Genomic DNA, 6,657 nt, shown 5'->3' with positions numbered 1-6,657 from the left:
CGTCTACAGAGATGGCAGGGAAAGAAGAAGTGTAGGAGAGTGGAAGTTAGGGTGGGTAATTTAAATGTTGGTACTATGACTGGTAAAGGGAGAGAGATAGCTGATATGATGGAGAGGAGAAAGGTAGATGTGTTGTGTGTTCAGGACACCAAGTGGAAAGGGAGTAAGACCAGGAACATTGGAGGTGGGTTTAAACTGTTCTGTCATGGGGTGATTCTGAAGGAAGAGTACAGTAAGAGTGTAGTGGAGGTGAAGAGAGTTTCTAAAGGGTGATGAACGTGAAGCTGGAAGTTGAAGGGATGATGATAAATGTCATCAGTGCCTATGCTCCACAATTCGGCTGTAAGATGGAGGAGAAGGAAAGATTCTGGAGTGAATTAGATGAAGTGGTAGATGGTGTACCTAGAAATAAACGATTGGTGATTGGTGCAGACTTTAATGTGCATGTAGGTGAAGAGAACAGAGGTGATGAGGAGGTGATGGTTAGGTATGGTTTTAAGGAGAGGAATGTAGAAGGTCAGATGGTGGTAGATTTTGCTAAAAGGATGGAAATGGCAGTGGTGAATACTTATTTTAAGAAGAAGGAGGATCATAGGGTGACGTATAAGAGTGGAGGAAGGTGCACACAGGTGGACTATGTTCTAGGTAGGAGATGCAACCTGAAGGAGATTGGAGACTGTAAGTTGTTGGCAGGGGACAGTGTGGCTAGACAGCATCGGATGGTGGTCTGTAGGATGGTTTTGGAGGTGTAGAAGAAGAAGAGGAGGAGAGTGAGGACTGAAAGAAGAATAAGATGGTGGAAACTGAAGGAGGAAGACTGTAGTGTGAGATTCATGGAAGAGGTCAGACAGGGGCTTTGTGGTAGTGAAGAGATGCTGGATGATTGGGTAACTACTGCAGGAGTGAGGAGGGAGGCAGCTAGAAAAGTACTTGGTGTGACATCTGGAAATAGAAAGGAAGACAAGGAGACGTGGTGGTGGAATGAGGAAGTGCAGGAGAGCATAAGGAGAAAGAGGTTGGCAAAACAGAAGTGGGATAGACAGAGTGATGAGAAAAGTAGGCAGGAGTACAAGGAGATGCGGCAACAGGTAAAGAGGGATGTGGCAAAAGCCAAGGAAAAGGCATATGAGGAGCTGTATGAGAGATTGGACAATAAGGAAGGAGAAAAGGATTTGTACCGATTGGCCAGGCAGAGAGACCGAGCTGGGAAAGATGTGCTGCAAGTTAGAGCAATAAAGGATGGAGAGGAAATGTGTTGACTAGTGAGGAGAGTGTGTTGAGAAGGTGGAGGGAGTATTTTGAGCAGCTGATGAATGAGGAAAATGAGAGAGAGAGAAGGTTGGATGATGTGGAGTTGGTGAAGCAGGATGTAGATAGGATTAGTAAGGAGGAAGTGAGAGCAGCGATTAAGAGGATGAAGAATGGAAAGTCGGTTGGACCAGATGACATACCGGTAGAAGCATGGAGATGTTTAGGAGAGATTGCAGTGGAGTTTTTAACCAGATTGTTTAACAAGATTCTGGAAGGTGAGAAGATGCCTGAGGAATGGAAAAGGAGTGTGCTGGTACCGATCTATAAGAATAAGGGAGATGTGCAGACCTGCAGTAACTACAGGGGAATTAAGTTGATCAGTCACACCATGAAGTTATGGGAAAGAGTAGTGGAAGCCAGGCTGAGAGAAGAGGTGACCATCTGTAAGCAGCAGCATGGTTTCATGCCGAGGAAGAGCACCACAGATGCTTTATTTGGTTTAAAAATGTTGATGGAGAAGTATAGAGAAGGACAGAAGGAATTGCATTGCGTATTTGTGGTTTTAGAGAAAGCGTACAACAGGGTGCCGAGAGAGTAGTTGTGATATTGTATGAGGAAGTCAGGTGTGTCAGAGAAGTATGTGAGGGTGGTGCAGGACATGCATGAGGACAGTGTGACAGCAGTGAAGTGTGCAGTAGGAACGACAGACTGGTTCAAGGTGAAGGTCGGACTGCATCAAGGATCGGCCCTGAGCCCTTTCCTGTTTGCAGTGGTGATGGATAGGTTGACGGACAAGGTCAGACAGAAGTCTCCGTGGACTATGATGTTTGCAGATGATATTGTGATTTGTGGTGAGAGTAGTGAGCAGGATGAGAAGAGCCTAGAGAGGTGGAGATATGCGCTGGAGAGATGGGGAATGAAAGTCAGTAGGAGTGAGACAGAGTACATGTGTGTGAATGAGAAGGAGGGCAGTGGAGTGATGCGGTTACAGGGAGAAGAGGTGGAGAAGGTGGAGGAGTTCAGGTATCTGGGGTCAACAGTGCAAAGTAATGGAGAGTGTGTTAGAGAAGTAAAGAAAATAGTGCAGGCAGGGTGGAGTGGGTGGAGAAGAGTAGCAGGAGATTTGTGATAGAAGGGTATCTGCAAGAATGAAAGGGAAAGTTTATAGGACTGTGGTGAGACCTGCGATGTTGTATGGATTAGAGACAGTGGCATTGAGGAAAAGACAGGAGGTGGAGCTGAAGGTAGCAGAGCTTAAGATGTTAAGGTTTTCGTTGGGAGTGACGAGGATGGACAGGATTAGAAATGAGTTTATTAGAGGGACATCACATGTAGGACGTTTTGGTGACAAGGTGAGGGAAGCGAGATTGAGATGGTTTGGACATGTTCAGAGGAGGGACATGAGTTATATCGGTAGGAGAATGCTGAGGATGAAGCCACCAGAAGGAGGAAAAGAGGAAGGCCAAGGAGGAGGTTCATGGATGTGGTGAGGGAAGACATGCAGGTAGTTGGTGTGAAAGAGGCAGATGTAGAGGACAGGGTGGTATAGAGACGGATGATCGGCTGTGGCAACCCCTAATGGGAGCAGCTGAAAGAAGAAATATTTCAGCCATCACATCACATGTTGCCAGGTTTAAATGCTGCAGTGTGGACGCCTGTAGCTTAGAACGCGTGCTGCAGGAAGCTGTTGCAATAACCAATCAAATTTCGAGTTGAGGCAACGGGGCCATCTAGCAGGCGTACAATAACCTTGGCATTTTCATGTCCTTGGATTGGATGGTCAGAAAGCAAACCGCATCTGTAGCAAACTGCGCAAGCGCAAATACATTTAAGTAGATTTAACTGTTTTTTTATTTGCACAATGGCTGGCAAAAAGAAGAATTTTTAACGGATTGGAAGATAAAGAGGCAGATGTAGTATGTAGTATGGAGACGGATAATCCGCTGTGTGTCAGCCAGAAGAAGAAGAAGAAGAAGAAGATTATTATTATATAAGAAATAATAGTTTGTTATATACTACTACTACTACTACTACTTATAATAATAATAATAATAATAATTATAGTAATAATAATATTAATAATAGTAATAATAATAATAATAGCATTAAAAAAAACCTCTAGGAGTAACTATATTTGCTGTTTATGTATGCAATATACATACATAATCCATCTACTATGACACTATTCTATTCTATTCGTATAAAACTTTCCATAATTCACAAAACAGCTTTATTGAAAGAAATAGATACAAAATTTTGTATTTACATTTTAAATTCATAAATGTATTCCTTTATATAAAGTTTATCACTCAGCAATGAGCCAGAGGTGACAATGGCAAGGAAAAACACTGACACAATATAAGAAGAAACCGTATGGGCTTTTCTTTCTTTAATACACAAACAATTAAACAAACAAACAAATAAAAAAAGAGAAGTCTATGTTAGAATACTGGAACGTCAGCATGGCTACCACAGCATTTTGCAGTGACATGCTATTGTTGTGCCTCAAGACTGTTAGAAAAACATTTCAGGTGACTACCCTTATAAGACTGACTGAGAAATTGCCAAGAGTGGAGATGAGCGAGTTTGGATTCATCCGGGTTAAATAACCCAATCCTTTCGATGACTCGGGACTAATTAATCCTTCTCTTCATTTACTCAGATCACTTAGATTACTTGTTGTTAACAAGTAGCTGACTGAGTTGTCAAGGAAACGTCCTGTATGTTCGGAAACACAGGAGACTCTAAATCGTGACTCCTATGCGAGTCCTCACTGATCCACCTGAACCTGGGGTTTAACGGTACGGATGGGCGGATCGATCCTAAAGTATCGATATTTTCGATACTGCCATATTTATAATATTTAAATAAGAATATAAATGAAAACTATATTTTCTTCTGCTTTACCATCGTTTATCATGACATCGTTCGCTCACTCAGTGAAAGCACACAGTGCAGGTTTAAAAGGGGATTCGAGTGCATGAGTGCTGCTATTATGACTGAAAGCAAAAACAAGCATAACCTTAAGTTATTTTACTCCAGTTAACAATGATGAAGCACACACATTTATTACTTTTAACGAATCACCCCTCAAGAACAAGATATGTTGTGCTCATTCTGATCGTATTGATTCTAATCACTCGTTAAGCACTTTTTAAAATATGCTGAATTGGCTAAATACCCCAAAAATATATTTTTCATGCATCACAGAAACACACAATAATTAAAAGGTAAAAAAACGCTATACTGCACCGCTTATGGTGTGGGAAATAGCCAGGCCACACATTTATTCAGGGTCACAAGAATGGCCAGATGAAACGTGTAACATAGAATTTTATATTGTTACGCTGCAAGGACATGAGCAAAGGTAGTCGGTCTCCTATTCAATCTGTGAGCTTTCTACTGTCTGCATTTAATAATGCAATGCAATTGATTTTTCTGCTTCTATAGCAGAATCGTTTCAGAGAGGTGGACATTATGCAGGTACAAAGTGATGAGTAGATTATTCGAATTCAAAAAGTCAAGTCACTTTTATTTATAGCTTTACATTATACTACACTGATTGTATCAGATATGAAGATATTACAGTATTTCAAGTGGAGCAGAATATTACACTGCATACGAGTATAAATCTGTATAGCAGTAGATTTACTGCCCTATAAAAAATAACTTAACATACAGCCATTATTGTCTAAATAGCTGGCAACCAAAAGAAGTACACCCTAAGTGAACATGTCAAAGCTGTGTATAAAGTGTCAAAAATTTGTGTGAGCACTATTGTTATGTAGCACTGCCTTAACACTCCTAGGCATGGAATTCACCAGAGGAACCTGCACACGTTGTTGACATCATGGAGCTGCTGAATGTTAAACACATGATGCTTCTCCACCTTACGCTTGAGGATGCCCCACAGGTGCTCAATAGTGTTCAAACTGTTTGTGGGCTTTCTTTTTAGCCAGCTTTAGAAGGGGCGTCCTTCCTGGAGGACGGTTATGCAAACCGACTTGTTGTAGTGTGTGGCGTATGAGCACTGATGAGCTGCAGCACTCATGCGTCTGTTTTTTGAAGCTGCTTCTGCACCTGACACACAGCACAAGGACTTAATTTCTTTGATGGACTCTTGCTGTTCCTAAAGGAGCCTATTTTGGAAAACCTCTGTATGACCCTGGCCACTGTACTGTAACTTAGTTTTAGGGTGTTACTGATCTTCTACTGATTTATCTATCCATCCATCAAAGATGGCTGAGTCTTAAGTAGGGTTGGATTGCGCAACACAATCTATTTCAAATGCTCTCTTCTGCAAATTGCAGACAATATTTACTATGCCACATCTATCGTTAAAAAGTGCTCCACTAATTGGACAGAACTGATGAACTGATTTAAATTTACTACCTATTTTATCTTATAGCACTTGGTAGTTGCTAACACCAAGGGCATGGAAACAGGAACAGCTTTCTGCCCAGAAACCCATGTCTGTCCTTTACCTTTTCCAGAACTGAGAACTGATTTAATAATGAACAATATAAAATGAGTTCAGTTTAAATAATATTATGTCTGGTTTGACGGAGTCGCACAGTGTGAAACACACAGAAGTCGGGGTCTTGGCAACAGCTTCTATTTAAAAGGTTTTTTAAAATGATATTGGACAATGGGTTTTTGTTTGTTATTAATGGTTTAGCTGTATTCTAAATAAAAAATACAATACATTGAGCTAGCACACGCACTCGTTATTGTAATCATACTTTCATACTAAACAAATTTTTACAATTATTGTAAAATCATATGCTGTTGTATCAGAGTCAGTGTGGGTTACTGTGCTGCTGTGGTGAAAAATATAAGTCTGGAACATTAATGTGCAGTTTGAAGCCCCAGTATCGCTAAGCTGCCACTCTTGGGCCCTTGAGCAAGGCCCTTAACTTGTCGTGCTCCTGGGGCGCCGTATCATGGCTGACCCTGCGCTCTGACCCCAGCTTCTAAACAAGCTGGGATATGCGAAGAACAAAATTTCACTGTGCTGTAATGTATATGTGACAAATAAAAGCTATTCTATTCTATTCTAGTCTGATTTTCCTGAGCCATACTGATAAAATAAATCAGGGCGGCCCTGCTATAGGGTTTGAAATGTTGCTACACAAATATTTCTGTATGCAAATCTAGTTGAGGTAAATTAAAAAGATCTACAAATTAAATAGTCTAAAAAAATAATAACCAACAAAAAATAGTTCAAAAAGTATATTTACATACAATAGTAAATGATTCCAGCTTTATGTGAGAATATCGATGTAAAAAAATCCCAGTAGGTGTAAAGCAGTTTTTTAGTTAACACAATATACTCGCATTAAGGTAAAAAAAAAAAAAAACATTACAATAGATTTACATATTAAAATTAAATAAAATTTAGGTTTC

Source organism: Silurus meridionalis, chromosome 15 (assembly GCF_014805685.1).
Source record: "Silurus meridionalis isolate SWU-2019-XX chromosome 15, ASM1480568v1, whole genome shotgun sequence".
Lineage (NCBI taxonomy): Eukaryota > Metazoa > Chordata > Actinopteri > Siluriformes > Siluridae > Silurus > Silurus meridionalis.
This window is presented reverse-complemented; position numbering follows the sequence as displayed.